Below are 18,014 nucleotides of genomic sequence, written 5' to 3'. Positions count from 1 at the left end.
ATGCAGATTATTGTGTAGCATACTTTTCAAGGCTTCCTATGTCACCATGAATTGATTTGGTGCACTGTACTTACATTTCTACAGTACACACAGTTTTTGACTATAGATAAGAACATAAGAAAGGTTACAAACGAGAGGTGGCCATTCAGCCCATCTTGCTTGTTTGGTTTAGTAGCTTATTTATCCCAGAATCTCTTCAAGCAACTTCTTGAAAGATCCCAGGGTGTCAGCTTCAACAATATTACTAGGGAGTTGGTTCCAAACTCCCATAATTCTCTGTGTAAAAAAAGTGCCCCCTATTTTCTGTTCTGAAAGCCCCTTAATCTAATCTCCACTTCAAGACTGAATAGATTCAATTATTTTAGCCTGTGTGCATAGGACATGCCTTTTAAACCCACAATAATTCTGGTCACTCTTCTTTGCACTCTTTCTAGAGCACCAATATCCATTTTGTAGCAAGGTGCCCAGAACTGAACACAATATTCTAGATGAGGTCTTAATTAAACATTTCTGGAAAGCATGAGGCATAAACATTTAGACCCAGTTATTATATACTTCCCCTGCAAATGGTTCTAGATGGACATTGTGTTCTGGTAATTGGTACATTTTCCTTCTAAAAGTAGGTCCATTCAGCTCTTTTACACATAATGAAATGTCTCTGCTAGTAAAACATATATTAAAGTCACCTGCTCAACTTAAGTTTGTTCTCTTTGGTGACTAGTTAAGCATGTACTTTATAACCTAGGTGATGAAAAAAAAATGTCATGGGTTTGAAGCATGGGAGCCAAATATTGTTGGACAATTGATATAACGAGCGAGATACAAGGTTTGCATTTTTTTTTTTTTTTTTTTTTTTTTTTAAATATCAGGTTATGGGTTACTTTGCACCTCGCTTGTTTATCATGTTTGGTTGTAAAGAGGATACTGATGATCCTTCTAAGGTGAATAACAACCGTATACCAAGAACGATCATTCAATATTCTGTTTATACCACAAGTATATTGTTAAAATAATAAGCAATACAATATTTACATTTTTTTTATATTAAACAAATTAATTTGGGGATTATTTTACTTGGCAGATCTTTAATTTTCAACAGATTATGCTTCGACGCAGATTCATTTCGAAGTCTGTTTAGGCCTCTTCACAACAGACTTTTTTATATAGAAGCTTAAATTCAGTCTGTCAATTTCAGCAGCACGCCACTGGATTGGAATGTAAGCAAAGACGCATTCTAAATTAGGCCCGGTAAACATGTTATTCCACTTTTCTGCAGTGGCAGGACAGGTAAGATTCTCTGCATGCTTTGTCTTTCAACAAATATGTATTGCAGTTGAAGAATGTGTTTCAGTCATATGCACAGTAATTATTGTAAGGATATCTGTTTACTCAGTTGGTTCTGATCTTAAGTGTGTGTGTGTGTTTGTTTTATCCATAAAAACTTGTACTTGTAGCTGAAGTAGTATCCAGGACTGTTACGATAAGGTTAAGTTTCCCACACAAACCCACAAAACTAGGGAAACTGGGGTCAAGTTTTTACACAACAATCTTAAAATGAAGGTTACAGATCATGAGAATCTGAGGGAATTCCTAGTTATATATACCAGAAGGAAATGGCACCATAGTTCATTTGAAATATGATTTCATTGCCAAGATGTCTCGTCGGCAGAAATAATTAGTTCTAGTGTTACAGAGGACTTTTGAACTTGGTTATATAGTTCATTGAGCTCTACATTAAGATAAAAAAGCGATATTCAGCAACATTTTAATAATGATTGTATTGACAACTCCAATGTAGTTGAATGCCGTATATAATGCAGTAGTTGATGTGTGGGAAAGTAGAAATTACTTGAGTTAAATAAAAGGTGCTACAGACACTGATTAACACTACATGTGGACATCCTACCACTGATTTCACAGACCCTGAAAAACACTCATCTTGGGCTGCCTTATGCTTCTTTTTCTGTGCTTTTTCCAGGTCACTGGGGGATTGTGGGACAGTATTGTGCTGTGTTTTAAAGAAACCTGTCACACTACTATGTTCAGAGAAAAAAAGTGCCTGAGCAATGGATGCTGCAATTGAAAGAACGTTTGTTGCTATTATTATTGTCTATATTCCGGAGAGCACCCATTGACTGTTTATGGATTTCAGGGTCAGCCCAGATTTGTTAAAAGCAGTTAGTTCCTTCATTCTCCCACATGTCTTTTCTAGTCAAACTTTTCAGTGACAGTGAATATGTTCTTGAATCAAGAAACTCTTTCAATTCTCAGTCTTCTGCTCTTTGATAATTCCCGCTTGCCTTACTACTTCTCAAAGGGGTTTGATATCTTGATACCTGCAATGTTCTAAGCGGCTTATATATGATAAATAATGCATCTGAAAAGTAACTGGGAAGTTAGCCCTTCTGAGTCACAATTCTATTAAGTCAAATTCTTGAGTGCATGGTACACTTGCTGTCTTCACCCCATGTGTATATCAATACAAAAAAAAAAAAAAATTGGGACTTATCACACTCATCATTTACTGAGAGGCAGGGCCCAGGATATCTTGAGTCACAGCAGTTACTCCAACCAAGTTAAGTTCGAGTTAAAAGTGGAAATAAATGTGTATGAATTGGAGACCAATACAGAGGGAATAAAAAGTACTGCATCAACGGTTATGGAAAATATACAGTCACCTCCAAAATTATTGGCACCCTTGTTAAAGATGAGCAATAAAGACTATATCAAATAAATAGTACTAGTACTGAGCTATATTGTAATTTTCCAAAATGTGGAATATATTTGACTTGATTAACGATTCAATGGAATCAACCAAAATTACACATTTCTCAAATTCTAAATTTATTTCCAAAAAAAATTGTCACAATTATTGGCACCCTTGTTTTCAGTACTTTGTGCACCCTCCCCTTGCAAGGATAACGGCACTGAGTCTTTTTCCATCATGTTTAATGAGATTGGAGAACACATTGGGAGGGATCTTAGACCATTCCCCCATACAGAATCTTTCCAGATCCTTGATATCCTTCGGTCTGTGCTTATGGACTGCTCTCTTCAATTGAAACCACAGGTTTTCAATGGGGTTCAAGTCCGGAGACTGAGATGGCCATTGCAAAATGTTGATTTTGTGGTCAATTACCATTTTTTTGTGGATTTTGATGTTTGCTTGGGGTCATTGTCTTGGTGAAAGATCCACTTGCGGCCAAGTTTCAGCCTCCTGGCAGAGGCAACCAGGTTTTTGGCTAAAATGTCCTGGTACTGGGTAGAGTTCATGATGCTGTTGACCTTAACAAGGGCTCCAGGACCAGTGGAAGCAAAACAGCCCCATAACATCAAAGATCCACCACCATATTTTACAGTAGGTATGAGGTTCTTTTCTGCACATGCATCCTTCTTTTGACGCCAAACCCACCGCTGGTGTGCGGGCCAAAGAGCTCTATTTTCATCTTATCTGACCATAGCACCCAGTTTGAATCGAAGTGCCAATGCCGTTTAGCAAATTCTAGACGCTTACGTTTGTTGGTTGCTCTCAATAAAGGCTTTTTTTCTGGCAACCCTTCCAAATAGCCTATTAGCATGGAGGTGGCGTCTAATTGTAGATTTGGAGACTTGGTGACCCCAAGATGCAACCAAGTTCTGTAATTCTCCAACTGTGGCACTTGGATTTCCCTTTGCCTCCCGAACCATCTGCCTCACTGTGCGTGGCGGCAAGATGCACTTGCGTCCTCTACCAGGCAAGTTTACCACTGTTCCAGTGGTTTTGAACTTCTTAATTATTGCCCTAATAGTGGTAAGTGGTATATTTAGTTTTTTAGCTATTGTTTTGTACCCATTGCCTGATTTATGAAGGTCAACAACCATTTGTCTCTTTTCATTTGTGAGTTCTTTGCCTTTCCCCATGGTGATGGATGACAAATGGATTTCATATGCGTGTTACCTCATTTTTATACCCCAGTGAAACAGGAAGCCATGGAAGGCCACAATACAGTTCCTTAAGACTGAGATGAACTTAAAGAAGTAGAATGTTAAAGCAGATTTAATTTTGTTTGATTTTATTTATAAGAATCTTTAGGGGTGCCAATAAAACTGACACCTATCTTTTTTAGAACAAATTTTATTTCTTGTTATTAAAAAAACTTTTTCTCTGAGCAATTGTATTAGAATAAAAGAATATGGTTTTCCCATGTATTTGAGCATAAAATATAGCTCATTACCTGTGTTGTTTATTTTATACAGACTTTTTTGCTCATCTTTATCAAGGGTGCCAATAGTTTTGGAGGTGACTATGTAATTGTCAGAACTATTATAGTTGTTAGAATTCCATTCTATTTATTTGTACGCATCACAAGTTCACTGTATGATTTTTTTAATTCATTTTTCCTAGTGTATTTTGTTATACTGGCATCATTGTATTCAATGCTGGCAACCCCCTGCTGAGCCAGATTCCTTCGTCTAAACATCTGGAATAAGGAACACACTATTGTTAATTCAGATCAATGCTGAAACTTTTGTATACTTGATTTTAGTTTTACCATAAACATTTTTTGAAGAAATGGTAAATGACCTCTTCAAGCACCTCTAAAATCATCTCAACTCGACAAAACAATATCTCCCACTACATAATTAAATTTAAAAAAATTAAAAAATGTTGCGCTTTAATAAATAATCAGTTTACACAAATGATATGCTGTAAGAGTTTTACTTAGTAAACCATTTAATAATCCGAAGAGTACTTTTGAAAGTTAACATGGAAAAAATGTGTTACATATCAAATTTGACTAAAACATACATATCAAAATTGAATAATTATTACAGAGAATTAGAACTAATTATCATATTTCATGGTAGATAAAAATAGGAGGTGTAATATATTTATTAATAGATTTGGAATCGTACATTATATTTTTTATGCACACATTTAAAAAAAAAAACTTACAGTACGTTTTAGTTTGTTTATGGCAAAATGCAGCTGAAAAGATATGCAAAGGCCTTTTTAACATTTCAATAACAAAACAAAATACAGAAATAAAAATAATTAAAATGTCTGGTTAATTCTAAGTCAAGGTCTATTTTAGGAAATGGTTGTAGAAGAACTTACTGTTCTGGTAATTGTCTGATCCCCCCTCTAAAAGCAGGTCTAGTAAAGCTATATTATATGTATATATATTGTGAGAAGGTTACAAGAAGATTTCCAAGTATTTGAGTATCCCAATTTCAACTATTGTTTCTATTATCAAGAAGTAGAAGACTCATGGTACTGTCACAACGCTCACTCGGTCTGGAAGAAAGAAGGTTCTTTCACCAAGAACAAGTAGAAGAATTGTGAGGAAGGTTAATAACAATCTGAGATTGACTGCCAAAGAAATTCAAAGTGAATTGACTGCAAGTGGGACTGGAGTTTCCATTTCAACCATAGGTCGAGCATTGGATAGTGAAGGTCTCAATGGTCGCAGGCCAAGATAAAAGCCACTCTTTTAAGAAAACGTCACAAGGCCAATTGCTTAAAGTTTGCAAAACGGCATTTGAATGATGGATACGAGTTCTGGTCAAAGGTTTTGTGGAGTGATAAAACAAAAATCGAGCTATTTGGTCATACTGACAGGAGGAGGTGGAGGTGGTAGTATCCTTCTATGGGGCTGTTTTTCCTCTAATGGCACAGGAAATTTAGTTCCAGTACATGGTAAAATGGATTCCATAGCATACCAAAAGACATTGGCATATCATCTGAAACAATCCGCTACAAAACATGGTTTAAAGCACAAATGGATGTTCCAACACAACAACGATCAAAAATCTACTTCAGAATGGTTAAAGAAGAATAAAATAAAGGTTCTGGAATGGCCTAGTCAAAGTCACGATCTAAGTACGAATGAGAATCTTTGGTATGAGTTGAAGAAGGCTGTGCACAAGAGAAGTCCTCGGAATTTGAATAAACTGGAACTATTTTGCGTTGAAGAATGGTCAAAAATCACTAAAGAATCATGCCAAAAGCTAATTGAGAAATATCCTAATCGTTTAAAAGAGGTTATTATTGCTAAAGGTGCCTCAATTAGTTATTAATTTCATTTTCCTTGTCGGTATAAATACTTTTGAATTAGAATTATTGGAGTTTTGCAAAAAATTGCTGAAATAAATAATTGTAGGCCTCTATTTCTTGTAACTTTTTTTTTCCTCATCCACAAAAGCAAAACTTTTGCTACAAAAGATATTTCATATTTGTTTTCAAGAAATTTCTAGAATTTACAAATTTCCATTGGGGTATGTAAACTTCTGACTACAACTCTGTGTGTGTGTGTGTGTGTGTGTGTATATATAAATAAATATATATATATATATAATAGATGGGCTTCAGTGAGTTACAGGAAAATAATTCCATCTAGGGTTTCTGTGACATTATAAATTACGAGACCGAAGGTCAAGTAATTTATAAACTGTCACAGAAACCAGCGATGGAATTGTTTTCCTGTAACTCACTGAAGAGGCCCATCTATTATGTTTTATAATACATGGATACCCTTGTGATGCTAATATTAAAGACGACACGGTTCAGCAGTAGGTTTTTTGTTTTTTAATGTAGTGTTTGAGTGCTGTACAGACGTTCTATATCGTTATCCGTTAGCGCTTCAGCTTTATTTGGATGATTGCCTTTTACCTTGTTTTAATTTCCTGTTCTTCAACAGTTTCTTTGAGACACAAATGTACCAGCTTTACATTTTCTTTTTTATTTAAACGTATTCTCATTTTGTTGATCATTAATGAACATTTCCGTACTGTGGGTATTGTCGAGTGATTGAAAACAATACATTTTGTGTTTGAATTGAAAGGGATGGTGTCAAGGAGTCGAATGGGTCAAAGTTGAAGTATATTTTCCTCTAAAGGAATTATCACTTTTTGACATCACTACGGTGGTATTATTCCTTTTTTTTCAAATGGCTCAGGATGCAAATACAGCCTTCATCCATGTATTTTTTATATATGTACTGAACCATCTCTGTATTAAAAAAAACACCTGCTCTTACCCATCACTAAATACTAGAACAGATTTCCTTTTATAAATACTGAGATGCACACCTTGAATAAGCAGCTACAGATGCACAGTCCCAAGTTATTGACTAATTATTCACTGTATGTACTGTACTATATTGGAGATGAAAACAATACAGCGAAACCTGAGAATGGGTTTGTCCATTTATCAAAGCATGGAAGACAATAATGAATAAGGTACAAGGTTTGCATTTTATTTTTTGTTTACTGTGCTTTCCATTGTCTTTTTCTTTGTGTCACCACAAAACTGGAAGGTGGAAGGTAGTCTATCAAAGAAGCATATGTAATAGGATGTAAATGTACTTAAGTGATTTCAAGCAAAGTCTAACACACACACTTCAAATCTGTGTAGGAAGACATACATGTACATAACACCGTGTAACAATTTTTTTTTTTTTTGGTTCCTGGGTAGTAAGTATTATTTCCTAATTGCTTATGCCTCAAAAGTATAGAAAATGGCTATTATTTTCCACAAACTTTGCTTTTGTGACCAGGACAGTGATATTTTGAAATTAACCCATTTTCCAGAACATTCCAGATAGATTCAGTGCTGAGTAAACTTGGAGTAACTTCTAGAACTTTCTAGTACTTTCCAGTAATATAAATAGTAGTATAAATACAGGGGCCTTAAGCCCACCAGTTCAGTTTAGTTCCAGCTGCCTAAGTGGATACATATCTGCATTTTTCTGAGATGGCATCAAGGTCATAGGAGACTTCAAAATGGTGGCATTCCTGATGGGTCTCCAAGGCGGTTTTACCAAGTTTCCCTGCTATCTTTGCCTTTGGGACAGCAGGGACACCAAGGCGCACTACCACAGGCGGGACTGGCCACTGCGGACCGAGTTCTCTGTGGGGAGGAACAACGTCAAGTGGGAGCCACTGGTGGACCCCCGAAAGGTGCTGATGCCACCACTGCACATCAAATTGGGCCTTATGAAACAATTTGTCAGAGCTCTACATAAGGAGTCGGCAGCCTTCAAGTACCTTCAAGACTTCTTCCCTAAGCTGTCCGAAGGTCAAAGCCGGTGTCTTCGTCGGACCACAGATAAAGAAGATCCTGGAGTGCAATGAATTCCCCAAGAAGCTCACTAGTAAGGAGAAAGCGGCTTGGAACAGCTTTGTGTAATCAGACCAGTAGATTTCTGATGGATACCCCTAATCATTTTTTGGAGTTATACTATATAGCTAAAGCTGCTTAAAAGACTCACTCAAGACCAGATGTTTTTATAAAGGGGGTTGCAAGATCGATTTGACTATTTAAAAAAATAAAATAAATAATACTGCAGTGGTACAAGTACACACACAGTCTTGCATTCAGGATCATTACCAGTCAAAAAGCTTGAATAATGTATTTGCTTCAGACAAAAATAAAGTGTTGGTTGTAAAATCTATGTCTTCTGAAACTAAGCAATACTGTGAAGCAATCTTGCAGTAAGCACCGTTTACTTGTATGAGTTTGCTTTGTGTTTTGGCAAGAACGTAAAATTTGAAGGCACTGGACCCAGCAACATTTCGCTGTAAGAAAGAAAATAAAATAAATGTTCAATTACTTGAATTAAGGATTTTAGAAAAAAAACATTACACACACATACTGACCACAGCTGTAAATAAATACACTGCTGTAAAAAATCAACATATGTCTGTCACTACTACTGGGTTTTCTACTGTTAATTTGATCTGGCCCAATTCTAAAAGGAGGTCCAAGACTAAATGTAATTTAGTAACAGAATAAAAATAAGGTTCTTACCTGATTTTGATCCAGTCCCCTACATTATGACTCGCCATCAGTGATTCCAAGTAATCCCTGCCTAGGTAGAACAGAGGTCTTTCATTGAGCCTCCGTGGAACACGAACCAACAAGCCCACCAGAATATACCTTGGGGAATACAAAAATAACATTTGGAAAATTCTTACAGATTGATTCAAAAACAAGTTAAGCACTGAACACCAATAATGTAATCTTATTTTAGTTTTTCTAAAAATGAATAGAACAGAACCACCTCCCAAAATGAATATTACAGAATATTTCCTCTATCAGCAGCTGGTTAATTTCACACTAGTTCTTATTGTTTTGGTGAAACATTACATTATATAAAATCACTGCTTACCTGTATAAGAAGGATAACCACTCAAACATGAACTTTCTGGTCTTCTCCACCCCCAGAGTGTCCGAACCCCAGTGCTCCAAACCAAAGTTTGTAAAATCTTTCAGGTTGTCAAGTCTTTCACTGGATAAGATGTCCCAGTGCCTTTGTTCTTTTATTTCAGTGAAGATCCAAGGCTTAATTAGAGCAACTCTGTAAAAGCACGGGACATTTGTGTTATAAAGCAGACGACAGTGTGCGACAGAAATACAATGAATCTTGGTTGTAAATCTCCCTCCTAAGCAGGGAGGACCAAGTTCTTCTTTCCCCGGGTCGGGAAGTCAGTCAGTCTGGAAGAAGGTGAGACTCTGTTGCAAGAACGTATTGACCCAGAAGGAAAACAATGTAGCAGCCGCAGATTGTAAAGGCAGCTGCATTCGTTTACCAAGGGGTCATTTGTGATGGCATATAAGGGGGACGGAGAATCGTAATCGCTTCCTTCACTTGGTTTGTGGGTTTTAAACCTAGAAGGATGGTGAGAGACCCCAAAAGGACTGTGAACAGCATTGTGAGTGTTTTTTGTTTGTTTGTTCTGTCTGTTAGTAATTGTCTTGTTTATGAATCACCAGACAGCTAACACGATTCCGGAGCTGTCGCTTGGGCCAGCACAAAGCCGGAACATCACTTTATCACTGTCGCGAAATAAACTGTATCACCCACCACGAGCACTACTGCACGCATCCAGGACTGGTGACCGTGTTAGTATATTGTGGGACAGATATTCGTGTTTATTATTTGGGACTGTAACCCTGCTGTTATTTACTCCGTGCACGACATATTATTGTGTATTGCCGGGGATTATTATTTGGTCACCAGACCTGGATACAAATAAAAACTCTTTCAAACCGGATTATAACTCTCTGTGTTTCATTACTGCACTGCACTACCCCTGCACCTGCACGTACCACTTTGCCACACAGTGATACATGATTAAATTGTTAGCTATTCGTAACTCTTTCAGCACTATAACTTTACAAAAAGACTAGAATAACACATCTTAATAGTTTCAATGTCTTGTACAGAAAAGAAAATCTAAAAAACAAAAACATGACTCTGGCCTGCTTGTAATCCCCAAGCAAAAGTGCACCACACTTGGAGAATGCTCGTTTAGCTTCATGGCTCCGACTCTTTGGAACTCTCTCCCAGCTTTGGTGCGTGATGCTCCCACCGTCGCTCGCTTTAAATCAACTCTCAAGACCCACTTGTTCTCTCTTGCTTTCCATGCTCTTTAAGCCTGATATCTGCTATTAGCTGCTGTGTTGTTGCTACCATTTCATGTATTATGCTACTATATCATGTATTATGGATTTTTCACTGTATTATGCACTTTCTTATACTGTATTTCATGTATTATGCATTTTTCATATGCATCTTGTAAAGCGCTTTGTGATGATGGTCCACTATGAAAGGCACCATATAAAATATAGATTGATTAATTGATTAGTTCACTGGTCTTCGAGTCAAATTATCTTTCCTAGACCTAGAAAGAGTTTCTTTGGTACCAAGTATAGCAGTTCCATATTTAAAATGTTATCCTTGGATTACAGGTAGTTATTTCTCCAAAAAGCATAATAAATCTTAAGATTAATGCAAATAAAGAGGAAAATCTAAACTATGACAACATTTACATCTCCACTATTATGAACAGAGCAATATGGGTTAATATTATGGATAGCTTACAAACAGAGGGGATATTCAATAAATCTTCTTGGACAGGAGAATGATTATTCTTGTTTTCACATAACACACATTTTACAGAAAATGTAGATAGTATTATTTAAATTCTGTTTACCTCGCAATCATAAGTCCAGAAACTCCGGTCTCCCTGGCTCGCATTGCATCATCATAGGAGAGTATATCCCCATTACCTAAAAGAAAGTACAGTACTCAGACCACCTGTTTTAAACCCAGTTCTCAAACTTGGGCATTACCACACTAACCAAAAAGTTACAATTCTTGCCGTAATAGAACAGAATTCTCACTAGTGACCACACTTCCCCTTACAAATGCAAAATACATCTGAATTTCACAAATACAGCAATATTTCTTACCGAAAAGAGGCATGGGACAAGCTACTTTTGAACAGTGGTCTATGTATTCCCAGTCTGCTGATTTTGTGTAACGCTGTTCTCGTGCACATCCAAAACCTGTAGACAATAACAATAATGTAAGGAGAAGGATTTTGAGAGTATTTGGTGCATAGATGGAACAAAAAAAAAAAAAAGTGTTACATGATAAACACCGAGTTAATTCCTTTAACAATCTGCTCAAATTTGTTTGTGCGAGTAATCAGCCCACAGCCACCACCCTAGTTTAAAAAAGAAACAGGATTTTTTGATGTTTGATCAAATAAGCGGCATGTTAGTAAAGCAACAAACATTCAACCCAGCTTCTGCAAAAAAAAAAATAATAATAAATATTACCAGTATTTAAAAAGAAACAAAAAAAACAGTAAATTCTACAGCTCAACAATTTTACCTTTTTGTACACAAGATCTATGGGGCAGCCCACGTTTATATCCACAAAATCCACATCGATGGTTTGATTGAGCAGTTCTGAACATTGTTTCATGGTGTCAGGAAACGATCCCTCCAGCTGCAACAATTAAAATGACTATTGTTTTAATGATAATAAAAAAGAAAGACTTTTTTCAGTACTATTCCATTGCTTTTTGAGAGTCCCAAATGCTTTTCATTGGAAAAGTAATATTTAAAAACAAGATTACAAAAGGATTTTTTTGTCTGAAACAGGTATAAAAACATGCACTTCTTCCAAGACCACAAAGGTCACTTAAAGAAAAGGGCCTTGTGGTCTCTAGAGCGGTGTACATTTCTCTCTCTCTCGTAAGTGTACGGAGGCATACACCCTCTCCAGGAATATTCATATTAAAACCTCCAAGTAGTATGTGCCACATCGTTTACGAGGGCCGGGACGTTGCCAACGCCCCACTAGGTTGTGAAACATTATAGGAATTTAATTAAAAACTAACCTGTACACCAAACATATCTTCAGTATGGTGTCTTTTCAACAAGGCCCATTCAGAAGACTGACCCTGTAGCAAATTCGTGCACGTGGCCATTTCTCCACAAGTGATGTCAGCACCAAAACGTTTGCATATTTCGATGGAAAGGAAGATTTCCACACTGGAATGAAGGAGACTGGTTACAGGATGTGAATATTCACTCCAGATAACATGTATTAATATAATTTTACTAATTGAGACACAAAACACATTAAGTTGATGCAGGGGTCTGCAATATTTAGAAGTAAAAAACATATTTCGGTTTGCACATTTTGAACGTTTTCTCTACCTGTAAGCAAATCTATATGGTACCTTTCAAACCACCTTTACTAAACCTTGTTAGTACTGGAAGGAATAAGTGTTCGCTTTTACCGACACAACCCTAAACAAATGTTTATGACAAATTAAAATATAGGAGGTGAATTTTGTTTTGGTGCATGTAATATTTATACAGTAAAATAGATAGCAGGCAGTGTATTACAATGTATTTTTTATTGTAGATTGTAGTGCTGTAATTTTCTACAATGACTCCCCAGAATATATGGTTTTCAAAAAGTCACAAAAATCACTGTTACGTAATAAAGAGGAATATTGATTCATATATCAATTCTGTAGTAGATAGCATAAGAGTGCATTTTTGTAAAGTTTATACAGTGAATATGAATTATTACCTACCATCACTACAAGAACGCTGTTCAAATAAGGTGGTTCTTTTTATCAGGGCTGGCGTCAGGGGGGGGGGGGGGTGAAAGGGACGCAACTGCACCCGGGCCCAGCCTTTGGGACGCCCAGCCTTGAGTCTATTTTTTTCCCTGAGCCCACTTTGACTAAATGTAAAACATATATAGGCGCCATCTACTCTACTGGGATTTGAAAAATAAACCATAGCAAGGTAGTATTGGCGGACTGTCAATCAAAGAACAAATCCGCAAATTACAGCCAACAAATGGTCTATCTGGAGGCGGAACGCAGAGCGAGCGTAGTGTTGTTAAGGTCATGTGATTGCTCTGCTGGAAGATGTAATCAACAGATGGTAAAAAAATTCAGTATTTAAAAAGAAGGTGTGTTCATAGAATGTTGTTATCTCTGGAATGTGGTTACTGGAGGACAGTATCACCACAGCAACTGTATTATCAGCTGGAAATTTAGGGTTAAAGAAAGTCTTTGAATATTCTCGCGGAAGTAGAATATATAAAGAGAAAGCTTGTGAGCAGAACTTGTGTTGCCTGTGGAAATGCTGTCCTAGGTCATCCTGCTCCCGCATATTTAGGAGAGGATCTTGAATATTTTCCTAGTATCTGTAATTGCTGCCTACTTTAATAAACAAGACTTAGAATTGACTTGAGTGTCTGTGAAGCCCTTCCTACAAATAAATGTGATTTATGAATCAGCTACTTTAAAGCACTTCCACAGTGAATTGTTTTACTGCAATATTTGCCTTGAGCTATTACCATCTATTTATTTAAAAACATTAGTTAACAAAAAAGTACTACCGATAACAGTGGAACTTGATGATCACTGGAATGAGTCTACAACAGTGCAAAGATTAAAATATGTTCATATGTTCACTTGCAACTGTGTATGGTATATTGGTCGCCAAACATGCACTTCACCTCGAAAAAAGTAACTAGGTTACAAATATGTTGACAGTGTTTCTGCAAGTCTTAAAAAAACATGCTGCTCCATTGTTAAAGGACCTAATCCTCAAACAACTTCTAAGGAACTGGTGTGATGAATATAAACAGGTTCAGACCACCGACTGGGGTACTGCAAGACATGAAACTAACTGATTTCTGATTTGCTGTTTAATTTAACCCTTTGTGTATTTTTACTGCTCTATGACATTCTGTAACTTTGTGAACTACATAACTGAATCCCTTCTTTACTTACCTAACTATTCTGTATTCAATAAACTGCTCTACTTTATCACTGTTGTTACATATTGTTATTGATACGCCTTTGTCATATATCTGAACTTTTGAAGTATTGGGGTGGATTTCCCAGGTAATTTGAGACTAGTATACTGCTCTGGTCAAACTTGGGTGGGGGATGGTGGTCTTAAATAATTTTACACCCTGAATTGTCACAAGAAGAAAATCCAGTTTTCATTATTACTCAATGCCATACCTGAACTACAGAGGGGCAGAGTCGTTTATCATCATAGGCGTTTGGTTTCACGTGAGGCCTAGCTTTGTTTTGTCCTTTTGTTTCCCTCCTCCTTTTTCTTTATCATTTCCTGCTAGGTTTTCATCTAGCTTAATCCTTTTCAGCTCTAGTTCCCCAGTCTCCTCCTCTGCTGCTGCAGCATCATCACCCTCCTTCCGCTTTTGGCTCCATGCTCTCTGGCTTCTTCTTGGCAGCGTTTCCTCCAGAATCTACAAACTCATGGAATTTCTCTCTAGTTGTGAGGAACCTAAAGCAAACATTTGGAATATCCTATTATAAACATAAGATACTATGTATAGGTTAGACATTGAATTTCAGTCGCATTATACTGCATAAAAAACAATGCTGATTTTCAAAGGAAACAAAAGACAAAAATGCAACAACTGCATCACAAAATGTTCATGCGTTGGTGTAATTATGCATACAAATGTTTCACCAATTTTCTATTAAAATCATGCTACTTGACCCTTTAGTAGCTACAGTCATTGGGAGGGTACAGTATGGCATACTGCAATCTTATAATCCCAGAATCCCCTTTATCAGAACTAGAGTGTGTTAAACCCAGTGGCGTGCCGTGACAGAATGGACTGGGGTAGCAGAGTCGTCACAACCCCCACCCCCCTCCACTCCTTTTTTTTTTAAGTGGCAGCTACCTGTAAGACACAGATACCTTTCATAATTTGAATTCTGAAAGTGCCGAGTATATCCTTTCCCTTCCTGTGTTCGGGGATCTGTGGTGTATATCTCCCTTTTTTAACAATCTCCAATTTTTCAGAGAAAGTTCTCCTTGAAAAAGGAATCTTAACCAAATCAACTATGATGTCTCTGTTTTCTCAGATTTGTTCTTATTTTAGTGTAAAATAAAATTCAAAATAATTACATGTTATAAAGGTATTTGTATTTATCAATGTATATTTATAAGCAATATCGTGCAAAATCCAGCTAACTGCAGCGCTAACCAAGGAATATTCATGTTTTGGGTTTGCTCACTAATGATTGGTCAGCTCTCAGAGCTTTGACTTTTCCATTGGTTACTAAAATAAGGCCTTCAAGTGAGGCAGAGAATACCCTTAGAGACTTATGGCCCGCCTCTGCTCACTCCTGATTGGTCGCCTGTCTAAAAAAAAGGACATTCTTCGACTCGCCTATTGGTTAAACTCACTCAAGCCTTTCAACTGAAACGGAGAATACCCTCAACTGTTTTTCTAGCGTTTGGTCGTTGTTTTAGACTTATGCAGGGAAAATGCAGATCTCCTATTGGCTGATCACATCCCCTTCAGGAAACCCCTAGACTCCTTAAAAACCTCTAGTAAACCCTGTAAGTCATCTTGGATAAAGGCATCAGACAAATGAACAAATAAGAATTAGAGTAGTATGTTTCATAGTATAAGCAAGCACACTGTACGCAAGTGAGTGAGGCAATGTAATGTCATTTGACTGACGGTTTACTTGGCACTGTCTGGTCCTGACGGCACGCCACTGCTTAAACCATGCTTCATGACTCCATGCTACAACAACGCTGCTTGTTTTCCTGTTTACACAACTGCAAGCATTGTTGCAGTAGGAGAACTGAACGTGTTTTATGTAAAGACTACAGGGGGTTCTGTAACCCCTTAAATGACAAGCACGATGGTCTTGTGTTCATGTTTACTTACTGAGCCTCGCTGGCTGCTGTTCCTTGGTTATTAGTATTGTTCGGTTCTGTGTTGTTGGTGCTGGTGGAAATCTGGTTGCTTTCCGTCTCTGCCATAGTTGCTTAGGAAAAAAAGTGAGCGGAGACTTAAAACTTGGTAGCACATATCATTTATATAATAACTTATGTAATGTTCATAGTTTTGTACAATCGCTGCAAAAATGCTAGAGCTAGCTCTACATTCCTCTTGATGTTCCCGGTAAATATGTTAAACAAATGAAAAGGAATTTGTGTAGATACTAATTGTCTATCTTAAGTTGTTACACTTGTGTCATATTGTATTAGTAGCATTTGCACTTACTGTAAACTACACTATGTAAATATTGTTTTTGCACTGTAACCTTGTATTGCCCTGTAACACCTGTGGCCTTGGATAAAGGCACCTGCCAAATAAACTAATAATAATAACTAATGTATGCTGAGCAGACTGGTTCAATTACTTTTGGTTTTAATGAATATGTGTTTGTGAGGTGGGATGGGATGAGATGGGTTACCATGAAAAGACTTTCTTAAAAAAAAAAAAAAAAAATGTACACACACACACAAGTTTCGGTTTCAAAATAAATAATACAACGTTCAGTTGTAAAAACTGCTACCGGTCTTAATCCGGGTCAATTATTTACATGAATATCCGTACCGTAGAAAATTTAAATTCAGAGTTCAGAGCGTTCATTGCCACTGTAATGAAACCTACTTATAGAAAAAAAAGTCCTTCTGTCATTGTCTAACAGAAACTGGACTTGAAAACAAGCCTGCAAATGTATTTAGTAGTTCCACTTGCACCACCACGTTTAGATCATTGGGTGCGTTCACGATACGCAGATTTTGCTAAATCTGCGCAGATTTTGCAGAAAACCTGTCCAAATTCATTGTCTGCGAGAACTCAGCCGGAAAAGACGTCACCAGGTCACGCATCCACGGGCTTAAAAGTCTGCACAGCCGCGCAGCTTCTCAAGAGGTACTGCGCGGGAGGAGCGCTAGGACTATATAAAGAAGGATAGGAAAATGATGTCAAAAGTGGGCGGAGTTAGTAAACAGTGGAGCCATTTCTGGAGCCCGTAGAGCACTTTAACAGTGCACTCGCAATGCTTTTAACGTATTCACGCTTGCCCTAGCAAAATGTTTATTCACATAATTAAACATTAATTCGCATAAATAACAGTCAGTCACTTTATATTAACGATATTTTGTATTGTTATTAAAATAAATACCTGTATATCCTGGCGCTGCTACACAGCATCTCCGCAATGTATTCCGTACTGAGTGGGCTCCACAAATGGCGCCTGTAATTGAGCACCGAACTGCATCGCGGGATACACTGTCCTATCCTTCTTTTTATAGTCCAAGGAGCAGCCGCGGCTCAAACAATAGTTGGCTGACAAAGAACTGTGTAGGCAACCAGATGCAATCCTCACTCCATGTGCTACTGCCACCTAGTCAGGGGGTGTGAATCGCCTTCGAGTCATGTCGTTATCTTATGAATGATTTGCAATACAAATTAAATGATTTGACTCTTTTTCCACACAGTTATTATACTTTTCAAATATTCAGATATTTATTCTAAAGGTTTAAACATGTAAAAAAAAAATAAAAAAAATAATGCTAAACGGTTGAAATGAACCTAAAACTGCTCTGTTATTTTCAGCAGGTATAATTGGTTATTGATGAAAGGCTATTAGGGACAGGGAATAACCTACTTTGAATTAAGGAGATTAAATCAGCTTTAATAACAGGTAGTTGAAGTGAGATATGTGACCATATGTGCAAGTATATTAACTATTTTTGTCCCAGATCAAAATCCACTACTGTCTAACAATCCGTTTGTGAGAGGGCGGGGGGAATCCTACCCGTTATAAAACTAATTAATTAGTCTCACATCACAAAACATACGTTTATATTATCTCTTTATAGCAGAGACTGTTTCTACTATAGATTTTCTGATCCT

The 18,014-nt window shown here is 37.1% G+C and overlaps 1 pseudogene; it reads right to left on the bottom strand.

The window, feature by feature from the left end:
• Window positions 1-6,396: 6,396 nt before the first annotated feature.
• LOC117394208 (tRNA-dihydrouridine(47) synthase [NAD(P)(+)]-like) lies at window positions 6,397-16,126 on the bottom strand (annotated as a pseudogene).
• Window positions 16,127-18,014: the final 1,888 nt, after the last annotated feature.

The sequence above is a fragment of the Acipenser ruthenus genome, chromosome 3 (assembly GCF_902713425.1).
Source record: "Acipenser ruthenus chromosome 3, fAciRut3.2 maternal haplotype, whole genome shotgun sequence".
Classification (NCBI taxonomy): Eukaryota; Metazoa; Chordata; class Actinopteri; order Acipenseriformes; family Acipenseridae; genus Acipenser; species Acipenser ruthenus.
This window is presented reverse-complemented; position numbering and strand designations above follow the sequence as displayed.